This window comes from Carlito syrichta, unplaced genomic scaffold, assembly GCF_000164805.1.
Source record: "Carlito syrichta isolate Samal-C Ts95f unplaced genomic scaffold, Tarsius_syrichta-2.0.1 Scaffold304002, whole genome shotgun sequence".
NCBI classification, from domain to species: domain Eukaryota; kingdom Metazoa; phylum Chordata; class Mammalia; order Primates; family Tarsiidae; genus Carlito; species Carlito syrichta.
Genome location: NW_007248098.1, coordinates 663097 through 681702, shown reverse-complemented (window position 1 = coordinate 681702; position 18606 = coordinate 663097). Strand labels below are relative to the sequence as shown.

The following is an 18606-nucleotide window of genomic DNA, read 5'->3' as shown; positions in this document are numbered from 1 at the left end:
GGCCTCGCCCTGGGAGCTGTAACTCTTCGCTTCCCTCGCGGTGGCGCGGAGCCTCCCGCCCCCCAGGGACGCCCCTCCACCTCCCGCGCGCGCGTTGGCTGGGGCGGGGGTGGGGGGGTGGGGGAGATTTGGGGGGGCGGGACGTTCTCCTCCCGGTCTCCGGCCCTGCGCGCCCCCGCCCCTCGCCTCTGATCTTTGTGCGGTGTGGCACTTCACCTGGTTACTGATTTCTACTTTTACGCTGGTGTTTTGGGTAGAAAAGTGGCCAAAGTTCGCTCCGCGTTCATTGATGTCCCTTTTAATCGACTCTAGCTTTTTCAAAGGCGGGACAATGGGCGGATTTCAGTGCAGAAAAAGAAGTGACTTTGTATTTTAAAAAAAGAAAAAAGAAAAACCCAAACTACCTTATATGTTTACCACAGATCGATTTCCAATGGTGCTTTCTCAAAAGTGGCCTCGGCACACTCTTAGGTAACAACTGATGACTTGTAGACGTACAATTTGCGACTGACTTTTTAGGGACTCTGGGCCTATCTTATTTTTACGATAAGAATTTGGTGCCTCTTGAACGCATTAAAAAATTTATTTGGGTCCGTGAAGACTGCCGATTTCACTGCTTCGGAAGCGTCTGCCTCAATGGCGGGGTGGGGTGAGGGGGGTCAGTGGAAGTTGGATGCAGCAACCTTCTTCAGCCGGTAACATCTACCGCAGCTCCGGGTGATCTAGAGATCACAAAAGGATCAGGTAGGGATACAGTGACCGAACTTTCTCGGGGCGGTTGCAATCACGACCTGCTGGCTGGCAGACGGGCATTTCTGGCCTGGTACAAAGAATCTCTGATTCGACCTTTTCTTTCTTAGAATGTGTGTGGTCCGTCTTGTCATGTAGCTACGACATAGCCCCGTGTTTGTCCACGTGAAAAGGAGCCCTGTCAGCGTCGAAACCAGAAATGAGGCCCCATTTTTCACTCTACCCAGTTCCCACTTTACTTTGGGTCACCAGAAAGCAGCAAGATGGTAGCAGCAAGGATACCTATTATCCATTTCTGTGTGGTTCTCACCTATTTGTTTTCAGGAACTTGAGGGAGAGGCTAGGTTTGTTTCTGTGAGCTCCTTTGTAGCTGTTCAAAGAAATGTGGCATAATCAATGCACTACCTTTTAGATGTCTTATATATTTAATGCACTTGTTTAAATTATGCAGCATTGGTGCCTAAAGGGCAGCCTATTCAACACTTAACAATATGAATAATAAATACATACATTCGGGTGAAGAAGGAAAAAAAAAAGCCATGTTTCTACAGACACATTTACCTCAGTAATTTTTATGTACCATTAGTAAGTTAGAAACCAAGTACACAACATTTAATATAGCTAATGTGATGCCATTTGGCTTTTTTTGCCCTGTAAATAATTGAAGAGAGAGGCAAACGGTAAGAGTCCGCTTTAGTAATTAGGGTTGGATCCCAGAAGCTTTAGGGCCCATTTTCTGCAAGTGTACTTCCTGCGTAAAGCATTTAATATTGATTTGTGTTGTGGTAAATGACATTCTCAAAACATATTTTGCTGTTTCTACAGTAAAACCTGAAATCCTATTACTCTGAATCCCTTTGTTTCTGGAGAAAAGTACAAATATTCACTTGACCTATATAACATGGTATTAAAGTTTGGTAATTAAATCCAAATTCCCTATTGTGAAAGTATCTTGATTATCTCAGAAAGGGGCATCTCCTAAAAATGACACGTGATTAGATGCAGATTTTTTTGGTAAGCGGAGTTTGGAATATAGCCTTTTTTCCCCTCTTACATATCTGTTGATACTGACATAGTAGTGTGAGTCATTAAAAAAATAGAGATTTTAAAAAAATTTTAGATAGTTCAAAAACAACGGTTACCTAATCTACCTAAAGAGTTAATGAACTAACTTAAGAATGTTGTCTACTGTCATGGTCCTTGCCTCTGTGTGTGTGTGTGTGTGTGTGTGTGTGTGTGTGTGTTTGTGTGTATGTTTTAACCTTCCTGAAATATGGGATAGAAAACGTCACTCTGTTTAAAGTACAGTTATGTGTTTGCTAGTCAGAGTTGTTTTGAAACTTGTTGGTAAGCTATATCAAAAAACTGAGGAATGGTCATTTAAAAAGTGGTATTTACCTTGTGATTAAGAGGTATGATTTTCTTTAATTAGGTTTTTTTTATCAGAAGGAATAGATGATCCCCATCAAATTGGAACTTGAAAATGCATTTTACTATCATACTTTCAAAAGTTAACATATGTCAAACCATTACCCTGTTAACGATCCATCAGGGTCTATTTTGGCAAATTTATTTTGTAATTTTTTGCCCATAAAAACACATTAATTACATTTTATTAACAGAAAAGTAACATCTATGGGGCTATACTAGAGCAAATGACCATACTGTTGGTATGCTTTGTGTTTTGACAGAAATAATCATTAGACCAAAAAAAAATTGTTAGAAAAAGTAATATGTCTGCACTACACATAAAGTAAATTTAAGGATACTATGGAAAGGTAAGGATGGGTGGAAATGAAGGAGACTGTAATTTTCACAAACCTTGGTGTAGAGTAACATAAATTTCATATAACCTGATTTCACACACTGTTGGATACTTTTTTTGTATTTCTTGGTCAGGATGGTCTTATCACAGCAGGCTGTCTTTATCACCTGACACAGTCATTCTAATATGTGGTTTGATGTAGCTTCGTAAACATAAGCATATACTGTCCTAAAGGATTTTCTGAGTTTTAAAATGACTTATACTATATTATATTAAATTTACTATCTATTTTTTAGCTGCACAGGAAAAAATGTTGGCAATCTAACATTTTAACTTAAAGATCTGTATGCACACATTTTCAAGCAATGGCTGAATCAATTTTCACTATTGTAAAGGCAACCCTTGAATCATGGACTGTTTATTTTAGAGATGCTACAACATACATTACTGCCAATGCATTTATGTAAATATTTATGGGGATTGAAATACTCAATTTCTCTTGAAGAAAGAGGAGTACAAAATTTTCTTTACATGGTTAGTTAGCTAGATATTTTGTACCAACTAAAAGCATTTGGCACATTTGTAATCTTTATTCACACAATTCTAAAAATATATTTCTATAAAATATTTAGAAAGCTTGATTTTTTAAAGTTTTTGTGTATAAAGCAGTATTATTTTGTATACTAAAGAAATATCTATACTAAAGAAATGCTTGTTTCTAAAACAAAACATTATTTTGTTTTGAAGCCATTTTTGCAAGTGTATGGCAAAAAATATCTGAACTTAGCTTCAAAATCTGAAAAATAATGAGTGATATAATATGTGATTTCATTAATAAAGACTACTAGAACAAAGCTGTTTTTTCTGAATTGAACTTTTGCATGCCTTGACATTTTGTTGAATTCCTTAACTCCTACTTAGTTGTAGCCAAATGAATATTGTATCAAACAATGTTTCTACAGCAATTAGGAGTCATTTGATTCATAAAATTACTGAGTATAATTGAAGAGATTGGAAGGCATAATATTAAGACATGGGGTGCTTTGTGCCTTAGGAGGTAACCACATTTATGAGGTAAATAAAGTTTGCTTTCATATATCAATTTAGTAGTGCAATATTTTACACTGATTAATAAACCTCATACTTTAGGTGAGCGAGGGTATTGTGACTGTCTAGAAGTGGTATGGGAAGACTGAAAGTCATGAAAATGTTAAAATGAAGATGTGTTGTAATGCGACATTGTAACATTCTTCTCTTCCAATAGCTGTTTCTTTTGAGTTTCCCACACTACTATTATCTTAGAAGGGGACAGGAAAAAATAAAGGAAGAGAGTTAGGAAGGTATTCAACTACCTAGTATCAGCATAACTAGATAGATCTTACATCTTTGACAATCTTGGCTTTGAATTTAAATTCAAATGTGGGCAATTTCCATGTAATATACTTTCAAGAAAAAAAATTTGAAACTTTACTGATACATTACTCTTTGTATTTTGTTTAATAATTTATTGAAACTTTAAAATGACCTCAGTTTACTTAATAAGTGCTGATTTTTTTTAAAATTCAGAGACAGAAGCAAGAGAATATTGAAATGTTAAGTTACCGATCTCTTAGCTAAAGACAACAGGATCTTTTTTTCCTTTTCTTTTTACTAAGAAGGAGTTGCTAGAAAAGAAAACAGTTAATTTTTTAAAAATATCTGCTTAAGAGATAAAAATCATGTTTGAAAGATCTAGAATGGAAGGATAAGTACTCAGTAAAAATGGTGTGTACACTTAAAAATCATTCTTTTTAGAAATGAGGACTTTCTTGTTTGTTTTTTATTGGATTCTCAGTTAACTAAAGTTTATTTTCTCCAAGCGTAGTCTGGCAACCCCACTATAAGCCTCTCTTCAAAGGATTTCAATACCTCTCTAGTTTCTTGCTTGATTCCTGGAATAGTAGGTGCTAAATAAATGCTTGTTTATGAACTATTATTATTTAGAAAAAAATGCATGCAAAAAGTTTTAGGCCAGAAAATCATGTAGACCCACATCTACAAATAGAATCATCTAGACTAGTTTCCTAATGAAATTTTAATCTAGTTTGATTTGTTTTATTTTGTTCCTGTAATGAAAACTTTGAAATGTTTATGAATTGATTAAGATCCATGGGTTCAATCACTTATCAGTAGGTCAGTGCCTAATTTATGGAATCAAAAGTGCCTTTTGTGCAGTCTGTATTAGCAAATATGGACGTACCAGAGAAGATCTCATAGTATCATACTGAGGGGAAGAATGTTACAAACCATAAATCAGTGACTCAGCCTGATTGTGCCCCTATCACCAGTGCCCTCCTCAAAACAACCCAAACTTTTTCCTACTTAACTTTCAAGAAAATCCCTTTTTCAGTGGATTTCAGACTTGATAAAACATTTATTCATTTACTGGATAATAACTGAACTATAACCTAGGACTGAGTGCTGAAAATTATAGCTCTCTCTTAGTATTGACTGTTGGCTAGCCCTAAATATGACATCTGGCCATCTAGCTTTTAAATTGAGAGAATACAGTTTTAACTTATTTATTGGGAAATTATGGAAATCAGTAGGAATATATCAAGTTGCTCTTAGGTTGGAATATTTTGTTCAATGTAAAATAGCTTATTTTAAAGAAATGTCATGATGCCTGTTGTTTAAATGCAACACCATAATATTTGATAAACCAAATATTCAGGGATTTTACATAGAATGAATTTAAATGTTCTGGTGTCTCTGCCGTTTTATTTTAATGAGTAAATAGTAAAACCTGATGGAATTTGGCTTGCCTCATGAGAGGCAACACTTGGATGATACAGAGTTCTCTACCACTGGGAGTTTAGTCAGGTGATACACAGCAAAATGTTTTCTTAGAATGGTGTGTGTTGAACACATGTACAGATGGGAGCACACACACAAATTTGATAACATAAACTAAACATTTCTTAATCTGACAGATATGACAGGCATAGAAAAGTGAAGAGGGGACAGTGATAGCTAAGCCAACAATAAACTGAACATATATCTCCCATAATCTAATTCCTTACTTTTGCTTAATGCATCTAGTCTCCTTAATGTAATTATATGAGTACTTTAATTTTTCATACAAGCACTGGAAAATAAGTGTGTCAAAATGATGAGAGAAAAACAAAAAGCTACGAGCAAACTTCAACATCTAAACCTCCTAGGGGAGAAAAAAATATAAAACCGAGCATTGTTGTTTTCCCTGCATTATCTTTTAGCTAATTCTTAAATGGATGTATTTGTCATTTTAGGAGATGGAGAATAAATAGGTAGTCTTCTGGATGTCAAATATGAAAGCCTAGGTTCTAAAAGAGAGACCGGATGTTAATATGAACAGTTAACTTGCATATAAATTTGGTACTGCAGACATGCAAAATCAGTGTTGGTGGTGGTTTCTTGCATTGGCTGTTACATCCATATTCTGGAAGTAAGTAAAGTTTAAGTTGGTGGTTTGCTGGAAAATTGCTGAGGCTCATCAAGGGTTAAAACACTAGCCAGTCAGTTGTATTTACTGAATGACCCCAGTGCATTATTCTCTGCACTTGACACTGGGAACGTTTAGTGAGTGAATATCTGATCTCTGCTCTCCAGCACCTCACAAGCTACCAGGGAAGACAGAATAGATACAATATAAGAAATAAGCGCAGAATATTTATAAAATAGTATACCCACGAAGGCAGCATACCAGCTAAGGGTATGAGTGACAGAGAAAGTACTAAGAAATATGTGGGATTAGAAACTTTGCTATGAATTTTGCAAGAAAAAGTAAAATGTTAATACAAGCTGCAATAAACTTGGGAATTTTTTAAAAAGAAACTGGACTTTAAACGGATGAATTATAATTTTTTGAATTGGTAATCAAAATCAGCATTGTTTTATATTTTTTCTACTTTATAATCCTTTTAAGCATACTTAGAATTTTTAAAGAATAACTTATCTCTATGTTAATTCTGCCCCTTCAAAGTTTCATATTCAATTAATTTGTTTCACATTATTACTTTTCCAGTTTTATGTTTACAAATGTGCTGTTTAGGCAACCTGTTATTAGAGATGTGTCAGGCTGATAATGTAGTCAGTCCTTAAATGATATAATGGTTATACAGAAATGCTACATTTATTGTTTTGAGCCATTTGAGAAGAGATGTTTATTTCTCTTAACTCATTATCCTTGCTTACGGCAAAGGGAAAGAAATAAGTTTGGGGTTTTGTATTGCTGCTAATTAGATCATTGCTTGCCTGCAATCTACACACTGATAAGGTGTCTAATGTGAGCTGGCATTTCTTCAGAAAATAAGATTTTAAAAAATTGTTTCTGATCTTTCATGGATATCTTCTTATCTGGTCATGATCTGGCTTTAGTTCTTCAAAGAGAAACTGTTATTCACCTCTACTAATGGAACCCAGGGCTTCAGGAGTCATGTTGTCATCTACTCGGCCTCAGTGTGGCCCAGGTATCAGTCCCCCTGGCTACCTGTCCAACAACATGTGCTGTGCAGTTGGGCTGCTGGGTTCTAGAAAAACAGTGATTTCAGGGAAAGGTTTTGTGCAACAAAATTAGATCATTTCATCGATGTCATAAACAGTTTTTACTGGTCTTAAAGGAAAAATCTTCCCAGTTCTGCAATTGTGGGCCCATTTCATACCATTCTAGTTGTGTTTTTCTATGAATTAAAAAATTGAATACTTGGGGTGGCAGAATTGGATGGATACGTCATGGAATACTGTGCTCTTAACTTGAGTTTCTTAGGAGAGAAAATCAAGTTGCCAAAAATGAATTTTATATTAGGAGATTATATTATCGTCAAATAACAGTATGCTATTTCCCATGTTAAATGCTTTTTTTTTCTTTTTGAGTCAGAGTCTCACTCTGTCACCTAGGCTGGAATGCAGTGGCCTGATCACGGCTCACCATGGCCTTGACCTCCTGGGCTCAGGAGATCCTTCCACCTCAGTATTCCAAGTAGCTGGGACTACAGGCATATGCCATTATGCCCCAAGCCTGGTTAATTTTTTAATTTTTTTGGAGAGACAAGGTCTTACTATGTTGCTTAGGCTGGTCTTGAACTCCTGGGCTCAAGTAGTCCTCTCACCTCTGCTTCTGTAAATACTGGGGTTGCAAGCATGAGCCACTGTACCTGGTCTTAAATACTTTTCTCAACATGCCGTTTTTGAGCTGCACTTGGGAGTATATTTGAATTGGAGAACCTCTAAACCCTTCCTTACCTGCAGAATTAAAATGAAATATGTTCATAGTTTATAAAGTCTCAGATAAAATATTTAGTCACTAGGAAACATAAATTTTATTAGAAATTTGTAATACCGTCAACTTTTCCTTTGTCTTCTCAACAACAATTTGAATTCATAACCAAATAGGCTTTTGACAAATGCAGACATTTATAAAAATAAAAATTTGCCAGAAAAAATTATTTTCAAGTCATTAACTGAAATACTCCCACGACTCTTTCTGTTTCCTACAAAGCACAGTTCTGGTTAATTTCACTGTTTCTAAAATGCATGCCAAAAAAATGGTGCCTAATCTCAGTCTCTTCTTAGGTTTCATTCCACATGATCACTTGCATACTTTTATTTCAAAAAAAAATAAACAACACAGAGAGACTTGGCTACCAGAGAATTGGCTACTAGATAATATATGTATTTTTTTATGCTCAGTGTGATTTGCTCAACAATTGAGTATACCTTAACTTATTAGTGATGTGTATTTCCAACAAGTTGTATTCCATTGTGCTTGCCTGTTGGATATTTAGAACATGAAACTCATTCCATATATAAATTGTTATACTTAATGATAAGGTCCCTAGCCAACCCATAAGGGTCTGTAAAAGTAACCCACTTTATAATTCACATGTAGTTCTCTAATAACTACCATAGAACCAAATCACCAGATGATGTTTCTTGAAGAGGGAGATGAGTATTCAGACTTGGAATTCCAGGAACCCATCTTTACCTTCTTTGGGGGAGACCTACAATAGGGCTTTGAGCTTTTAGGACTGGGGCAAGGAGTTTTAAGAAGATGGGAAGCCGGGTCTGTTAAGTTAGATGAATTAGGGAGTTGTTGGCACTGGAGCTTCCTTCTGGGGTCAGGCTCTGGGGACTCTCTTCAGTTCTAGACTAGCTCCCTACTCACCTGTTTTTTTTGTGTTAGCCTCAGAGTAACCTCTTGCCCACCCCCACCCCCATCCAAAAAACAAAAACAAAAACTTTTTAAAACAACCTTAATGTGGCTAATGGTGCTTTTCATTCTGAGCTAAATTACCACAGTCTCAGTTTTTTCCTTGCAAAGTAAAAATTCAGTTGCTTCCTGTAGAAGTGGTAGACATTCCAGTTCTATCACTTCTCCTATTTTTCCCTTTTCATAGTCCATTGATGGTTCATAACTCTTAGCGGAACCCTAAATCTTCTTGAGAATCCGATGAAGGTACATATTTCTATTATCCTCAAGTCTGCCTGTGGTGCACAAGTTAAGAACCCTGCCCTGAAAGAAAGACAAAGAATGAGCCAATCTGTGCTTAAGAGGATGAGTCAGACCAGAGATCCCTTAGTATTTTTGTTTCTGGGTTGTGGCTCAACAGACTCTGGGATGAAGAGCTGGCCACGAGCCAAGGGCCTGCAGAGTGGAAATGGGTGAGGTGAAGTTCGTGGCCTTATCCAGCAAGGGCTTGGACAATCCCAGAGTGTGCTTCCTTTTGTTCTTCTCCCCTACTCCAGCTCCTAGCTTTTAGAGTTGAGCCATTCTGGACTTACTTCTGACCACTAACAGGTGTGTGTGCTTGTGGTAGATCCATCAGGGTGACTATCACATATGGTACTCCCCCTTGATCTGCCCAAATCAGGAACCAAGTGCATCTGACTTAATCTGGCTAAGAAATCGTTACTATCTCTTAATGCTTTAGATTATGACTAAGTATTTGTTAACTACAATTGCCCCTTTGAATCAGATTTTCTATTCTGAGTCCTTATCCAATTTTATATGGAAATTTTAAGTAAAATTTTATTTGGTAATGTATAAGTATGTTATAGAAGTACAGACATGATGCAATACTTTGAACAAGAATACATAATTAGCATAACAGAAGAGATTTTGGTGGTAAATGTGTACTCCTAATGAGATTGAAATTTCAGTGACATAGTAAAATGGTAAACATTTTTTTCTTAACCCACACTAAAATTTAACATCACGTAAAACCATTTTTTCTATCTTTTGAATATTTCATTAACCTATTCTTTATCTGAAAAATAACTAATCACAAAGGGTTTTTTTTTTAAATTTGCAAAAGACTGAAAAACAGTATGTATCTTATTTGGTAATAGTTTCTTAGATTTTAATTTTAGTAGAGAAATCTTAAACATTGTTGCTTTTTTTAAGGAGTAGATTATTTTTAACATATAAATATGATTTAAAATGACAGTGGGTGATATCTGGTGTTCTTTTCTACCCCTCTGTCACAGAATTCAAATTCATGTTTCAGCAGTACAGGATGTTCTTCAGTGCACATCCTTTGAGCCTTCAAAATTTGATTTGACTGTGTGGTCTGACGATAGCATGTTGAGATAAGTACATTGTGATAGTAATCTGTGTGTCTGAGCCCTAATGAACATCTGCTTTCTAGGGCGCCACAACAGCACCTTTCTTTGTTTCCTCTTCCTTTGCCTCTTTGATTTGAATCTTGTTACATCCTGCAGTGGGGTCGGTTTTTGTTTGTTTTTCAGTATGCAAATACTCCAGACTCCTCCTTTTTTTTGGGGGGGGAGGGGAAGTCAGATATTTTAAATATGCTTGAATGTACTGGGAACTTAAAAGGAGTCTGTAGGAAGCACACAGCTATAGAAATCATCTAGTTAAGATCACATAGATGGAACTACCTGACCAGTTTAATTAAGTTCAGTAAACACTAAGCAGGCATGGTAGTAGGCTCTGGAAGGTGCAAATGTGTAATTAAGACATAGTTTGCGTCATCTTGGATCATAGTAGAAATCTTATTTGTTTATTTAAATTGTGTATTGAGGTAGACAGTACATATAGCATAGTACACAAATCTTAAATATATCAGTTGGCACACTCATGTAACAACCACTCAGGTGATGACGTAACATTTCCAGTATCCTCATTTGTACCTACCAAAGGTGACTACTAGTTTGACTTTTGTCTTTTTAGATTGGTTTTGCCTATTCTTACATTGCTTCATAAAGATGAAATCATGTTTCCTTTTATATTTGACCTCTTTAGCTCATTATTTTAGTTAGTTTCATTGATGTTGTTACATGTGCAGCTGTTGGTTCTCTTTTTAATGCTATGTAATATTCCATCACAGAATATATGATGATGAGTTTAAGATAAAACAAATTATTTTGAATCATTAAATTATGGCTATATCATTATCATCAACATGCCTTCTACTCTTTAGTATCCTATTATTTATTAATGGGCATTTGGATTATTTCAATTTTGAGCTACTATGAATAAAATTGCTGAAATTATTTTGTTCATATAATATCTTCAGCATATGAACTTACTCCTAAGAGAGGCATTTATAGGTCATAGGATGTGTATATGACCAACTTTTGTGGTTATTGCCAGTTTTCTACTCCTGCCAGCAAAGCATGATAAATCTAATTGCTGTATATCCTCACTAAAACTTGAGATTGTCAGTCTTTTAGTGTTAGCCCTTTTGGTGAGTGGTATCACACTGTGGTTTTAATTTGCACTTTCCTAATGATTAATGATGTTGAACACTTTTTAATATATTTATTGGTCTATTAGAGATCTTCTTTTGAGAAGTCTCTTTTAAGTTTCTTGATCACTTAAAAAAAACTTATTAGGATATAATTTATGTACTATACAACTCAATTTTTTGCTTGTTTTTAAAATTGGCTTGTCTTTTTTTATTGGTTTGTAGATTTTAAAATGTACTCTGGATACAGTACTTCATCAGGCATATCTTCTCCTAATTTTCAATTTTCCCTTTCACTGTCTGATTGATATCTTTTAATGAATAGAAATTCTTAATTGTAATGAAATGAAATTTATCAGTCTTTTATGATTACTACTTTTTGCTTCTGCTCACGAAATCTTTGCCTACATTGAAATCATAAAGATATTTTACTGCGGGAAACTACAGAGTGGGGGCAGGGAGTTGGGATTAATGGTAGTCAATATCTGTCTGGGGAAGGGGGCACACCTCATCAACAAGGGTACCTGCACAGTGAATATTTGTATATAACCCTTAACTGTACCCTACGATTTTAAAATAAATTTTTTTTAAAAGATATTTTTCTACATTTTCCACTAGAAGCTGTATTTTATCTTTTGCATTTAGGTCTGTACTCTATTTCCAGTTAATTTTTTGTTTGGTGTGGATAGGGTCAAGATTTGTTATTGTTGGGTATTTTCACATATAGGTAATTAGCTGATTCAGTACCATTTATTGAAAAAAACATTTTCCTTCTTTGAATTTCATTGTTGCCTTTGTTGTAAATCAGGTAACTAAATTTCTGTGGTTCTTTTTCTGGACTATTATTTTGTTCCATATGTATCTCGTGTCTATACTACCCTGTCTTAATTACTGTAGCATTATAGCAAGTGTCTTTTCTTCAAAATGGTCTTAACTATCCTGGGTTCTTTGCATTTCCTTATACATTTTAGTATTAGCTTGTCAATTTTCATAAAAAGAAATCAGCTAGAATTTTTATTAGATGATATTAAATCTATACATCAATTCTGGGAAAATTGATAGCACTGATGAGTCTTCCAAACTGTAAGTATGGTATACAGTATCTCTTATTTATGAACCTACCACTTTAAAGTAATTAATAATAAACCACAATGCAAAGTTACTATTGCTTTAAATACTTGTTTCTTAAATACATCCAATGATTTCTTCAAGATCTATATTATGATTGTTGGTAAAGATTCTGTGAAGAAAATAATTCTTTTGAAGAGAGTGAGAAAGATTATTTATTATCAGAGATCAAAATTAGTTCTGAAAAGTGACTTGCCACTGAAACTTACCCTTTAACAGATGATATTCTTTTTTATTTTTCTTGAATGCTTCTCAAAATGTAACTGTGTTTCTCTTTATACTCTTTGTTCTCTTTTTGAGACTTTGTTTATTTGATGTTGTTGTGACACCCCATCACCCTGTCACATATTTATAAACATAATAATAAATTGAAAATTAGTTTTGTTTGGAGGATTTTCTGACATCTCTTATGATTTTTTAATATGCCCCTGATATTGTGAAAGCAAAAATTGGGAATTGCTGCTTAGATACTAACTTCTAAGCAACAGAACATGCTGCTCTATGGGCTTCAGTTCCTTCAAATCTTTTCTTAGATGTGCCAAAAATCTTATATATATATATTTTTTTTCATGCCTTATATTGAAGGTTTTAAGCTTTGATTATTGTCATATTCAGCCAGCCAAAAACAACTACATAGAACCTTCAAAGCTTATTAGTTCTGGCTAGGTTAGCCTAGGTTGAGTAGGAGGTTGAATAGATGACTTCTGAAGTTTCTTTCAACTCTAAATTTTATGATTCTGGGAATTTATAACATCCAAGAATCACAGAATGTTAGAATTGGAAGGAACTTTAAGATCATCTAGTCTAAGCCCTCATTTTACAGATGAGGCAGGCTACCTAGAGTGAAGAGATAGAAGTAGAGCTCTAGGGAAGCAGAGAGAGGGGAGAGTGGCAGAGGGGCCGGCATGGGAGGGAGGGTTGGGACCTAACCTCATATGACCGGTCAATGCCATGGCCCACAGAGGAAGAAGGGAAACGGGAGAAGGAAGACCACACAGGAGCTTCAGCAGTGAGTCCAGAAAACTGATCACAGAGGTTGAATGGAGTGTGAGTGGGGCTGTTGCACAAGCTCATGTTTGAGCAGGAATCAGTGGTGGTCACTGTCTGAGGTCATTGACAGTCAGGGCTTGCCAGGCTTCTGCGCTTTCCAAAACTAGCATGGCCACTTCTCTTGGTTTGGCAGAACAGCCTCCAGAACTGATTCTTCTTTGCTTTCATGTTTCTAACCTGTTGCACATTAGTTCAGTTGCCCATAGCTGGGCCCTGCTCATTCTCCATGGCTCCTGGCCTATTCATGGCCTTGTTCTGTTTCTGGGTTCTTCTTGTACCACATTCCTAAGGGTTTTTGTTTTCATGGCTATGGGACCAAAACCTTTTCGCTTTTTCAGTGTGTCTAGAGTTTTCCTACACTGGCAAGATAGACTCCATACTCCTGCATTCTTGCTGAACGTTCTCTAGCCTGACATCACTACCTGCTATAACCTGTGTGGGGCCCAGTGAGGCCCTGATTAAATACCACCTCTATCTGTTGAAGCCAAATCTCTTGTTCACCAGTCTGTTGGGAAACACGTTTTTCCTGATGCCAAGCACCCCATACTAGTCTCTTTTTCCTGAGATAGCTAAACATAGTTGGCAGGTGGGCATCCTTTGGCACTCATACAATTAGGCTTCAGAAGCTCTGTTTTAGTCAATTATGTGGATAACCTCGGAAAAACAAAATGCACAGTAGGTGGCATCAACAAGCCCATTGCGCCATTTGAGCACAGCTTTTCCCTCGTGCTGTTTGGATCATATACTCATTAAGTCTACCAGCTGAAAATGTCATGACTGGCTGTGTGCCATGCATTAGGGAAATCAAATACAGGTGAAATTGGGATAGATTAAGCAAATGATTTTTCCGCAGTTTACAAAAAGATTCACCAGTGACAATGTCTCCTTAGTTCATTTACATATTCCAGAGATTATTTCAGGTCACTAACTCTTTGACAGAAAGTGTAATTTAAAGTTAAGCTATCAGGAACCATGGCATATTAAAGATTAATTAGATATTAAGAGAAATGGGTTGTGAAATTTCTTATGTCTGTCGGAAAGGATGAGTTTTATTTTATAATATTTGATTTACACCTAGTTTCTTAGGATTGCATGATCGGGTAAAAGCAAGGTGCAACTGTAGTTAACTTTGTTTTTGTTTTATGTTTATTTCTCACTGTTTCAAGAGTCTTTTGCTCTGGTTTAAATCTTTCCCTCCTATAGGTGTGTGTGTTCATAACAGGTGAATTCTTGAAGCTGTGGAATACATGGAAGGACAGGACTGTGGATGACTTAAAATCATGTTATCTGTAAGAAAACCATGTTGTGTGAGGTGGTATGTTTAAACAAGGGGCAGAGACATGCCTTGTAGTTTTAAGGTGCCTTTCTTTACAGAGCAATTAACTGCTAGGGCTAGAAGATTCTTTTTGTTGGGATCGAGGGAATCTTAAATAACATGTTGAGCCAAACATTCTGCTGTTAGTAATATCTGTGTGTAAATACATTGTTTCCAATCTCTCCCAAAGCACAGCAGTACCCTTATACTTAGAGTTCCTTTACTTTAATTTTCAACCATGAAAGGTGGGCATGCTGGCCACCTTAGAAGTCATGTGCATTATTTGTCTAAGTTAACAATGTACATATTCAATCAGAGAGATTTAAAATCTAAAAGGGACTGGATGCAGTGATTCATGCCTATAATCCCAGTACTTTGGGAGGCTGAGGCAGGAGAATCTCTTGAGGAATTTGAGACCAGCTGAGGCAACATAGCAAGACCCATGCTACAAAAAATAAAATCAAAAATAAAATTATCCAGGAATACTGGCATGCATCTGTTGTCCTAGCTCCTTGGGAGGCTGAGCTGGGAGGGTCGCTTGAGCCCAGGAGTTTGAGGCTATAGTGAACTGTGATCATGCCACTGCACTCTAGCCTGGACAACAGAGTAAGACTGTCTCTAAGGAGAAAAGAAAGTCTAAAAGGAAAGTGAGGGTTCAAATAAGCAAATGAAGAATTATTATACTGAGAAATGCAAGGAATCTCCTTTCTGATACAGGTTTACTTCCTGAAATTAAAGCTTCCGGTTTGAGTACCTTTCATCTAACTTTCTCAGCCTATTATGAAGCTTTTGAGCACAGTTTAGCTACACTTAATTTTTTTTCTTTTATTTGTTTATTTTTAAATTTTAGAGTTGTGGGACAAATTTGCTACCTAAGCATATTTTGTGAAAGCGAGGTTTGGAGTTCTAGCGAGCTCTCTTGCCCCCTTAGAGGACTTGGTACCCAATGGGTGCTTGTGTGTCCTCCCTCATTTCTTTAGCAGTGCCCAGCATCTGTTGATCCCGCCCTTGTGTCCTTGTGCCTAAGGTTTAGTGCCCACTTACGAGTGACAACATGCAGTATTCAGTTTTTTGTTTCTGTGATAGTTCACTTAAAATGATGGCCTCCAGCTGCATCTGTGTTTTTAAATTTAAAAATATGTATATTTAGGAGGTACAAGTGCAGATGTCTACATGCATACATTGCATAGTTGTAAAGTCTGGGCTTTTAGTGTACCCATCACCCGAAAAGTGAACATTGTACCCAATAGGTAATTTTTGTAGTCACCAGTGAACTCTGTATGTCCGTGTGTACCCGTTGTTTAGCTCACTTACAAGTGAGAACATGCAATATTTAATTTTCTGTTTCTGAGTTATTTCACTTAGAATAATGGTCTCTACTTCCATTCATGTTGGTACAAAAGACATGATTTCATTCTTTTTGATAACTGGGTAGTATTCCATGGTGTGTTTATATGTCTATATCTATACCTGTATCTCTATAATCTCACATTTTCCTTATTCAGTCCTCCATCGATGGACACTTAGCTCGATTCCATGTCTTTGCTGTTTTGCTACAGTGAACATACTAGTGCAAGTATCTTTTTGATATAATGATTTATTTCTCTTTGTTACCTACATTTTTAAGAAGATGCAGGCAAATTGAAGTGATATGTAAAATTCTGTGTTGGTTCTGTGCTCACTCTTAGGCAGCCTGTGAAATCTCATTCTTTGGATGTTTAAAAAGTGGAAACATTAGAGTTTACTAATTTGATTTTTCTTTTTCTTCTTATATATTAACTTTCACTAAGTGGCATTTCATTTAGACTATACTGTGTGTATATATATAAGTATACAGTTAATGTTGGGGGAAAAGACTGAGAAAGTCAAAAAGTATCAGGAAAGAGAGAGCATAGCATGAAGTAATATGTATATTCAGTAAAGCATTTTTTAAAAAAGATGTGGGGTACAATTCAGGATCAGGTATGCAGATGTTGATTATGCAGGTACCCTTGTTGATGTGGTATGCCCCCCTCCCCTGGCAGATTCCCACTACTGCCAATCCTGCCCCCCCCACCTCCTGGCAGTTTCCCACTATTGCCAATCCTTTTCTTATAGTATTACGATAATTGTTCAAGGTCTGCATATAAGTGAGTACATGTGATACTCAGTTCTTTGTTTCTGTGATAGATCACTCAGTATTATAGTTTCTAAGTCCATCTCAGTTGCTGTGAAGTTCATAATTTTGTCCTTCTTTATGGCTGCATAATATTCCATTGTGTATATGTACCAGAATTTTTTTTTTTTTATTCAGTCCTCTTTCGATGGGCAGTGTGGTTGGTTCCATGAATTTGCTATTGTGAACAATGCTGCAATAAACATATGTGTGCAGGTATCTTTTTCATAGGGTGATTTGAGTTCTCCAGGTGTATTACCAGTAGGGGGATTGCAGGGTCATATGGAAGGTCAATTTTTAGAACTTTTAGGATCTGGAGGGAAGAAAAGAATTTTGTTAACAGTAATTTATATACATGTGGATCTTATTCAAAGAATGTGAAATCTGTAAATAAGAGAAATGTATTTTATTCAGTTTTTGCCTATTACAATGCTTTGCACATAGTAGGTACCTAATAAGTGTTTATTGAATTTAATTCATGTCTTTTGTTTACTGACATGATAAAGAGAAATATGAGGTACAGACATAATTCTTTAGGGATAAAATGCTTCTGCTTCAAATACACACATGATTAGGAAAAAAATAGACTTTTAGTCTAAATTATCTATGTAATGTTCTCAGTCTTGAGTTTAACTATTAGACTTGATCATGGTATCCTCCTAGGTGGTCGCTACTATTAAGTCCTTGTCATACAAGCACTTCATGAAGTACAAAAGCTAAATAGTGAATAACTATATTGAGTTAAATATAATGTTTATAGAAATGGGAGGCCCATTCAAATAAAAATTTCGACTCCATGGTATAATAACATATGGATGGGGCATTATTATTGATAAGCAGTTAAATTTTGAAAAATAAAATAAAAGGCTGCATATCTAAAGATAGTATTTCTTAGGATTAGCTGGAGGTCTCTGAGGGACTAAAACTATGTCTAACAAGAATATGTGATTATATCATTGGGATTCTGATAGAAGCACAAGGCATAGTCAAAGCTGGTATTTAAGGAATGTTTACTAAACAGAAATATTTGCCAATGTGTTGGCAGGACTTAAGGAAACCAAAAAGAGATAATAACATACTCTGAGGTTAGCAAAAGCTGGGCACCACTATTATGCAGAGTTTGAAAGAGCAGAGGATGGGAGCAGTTGTCAGAACCTGGAGGGGTACCCTGTGAAAAGGGCTGCCTGAGAGGAGTGGTGACCGTTAGCCTAGTACCAAGGCCAACCCATGTTGACCAGATATCCCTCACTCTCCTCCTTACCCTTAGATCTGCTGCCAGTGCCTCCGATTGAAATGATTGGGAAACTGGAGGGAAGAGAATTTCCCAGGGGCTAGTGGTCAGCCTCACGGGGTATAGAATAGAGTGAAAAAGGTGGGAGACAAAAGGAGGATCAGTACATTTTGTTGAATAAATGATTAGCCATTTACTACTTTTCTTAATGGATAGTTTTGTTTATTTCAGTAAATGCTGCTACTCATTGCCTTCTTAAAAATCTACTGTTATTACTCAAATGAATGAGAAAAGCAGGATTTAGTGAGTGCCTACTGCATATAAGACATTCTTACAGGTTTGTTAATATCAAAAGTGGAAACTTTCTAAGAAAATTAGCTCTTACTGGAGTTATATCTTGTGTCCATAATAGATAAATACCTAAAACAACCAAGTAAATGTTGACATTAAGTACTTTGAGGTGGCATAATATGAGAGAGGACC

General features: G+C 36.1%; 1 protein-coding gene across 3 annotated transcripts in view; it reads left to right on the top strand.

Annotated features, from left to right (window-relative positions):
* The window catches only part of RBMS1 (RNA binding motif single stranded interacting protein 1), a 232681-nt gene that overhangs the window by 494 nt on the left and 213581 nt on the right, over positions 1 to 18606 (top strand). The window lies entirely within an intron of this gene.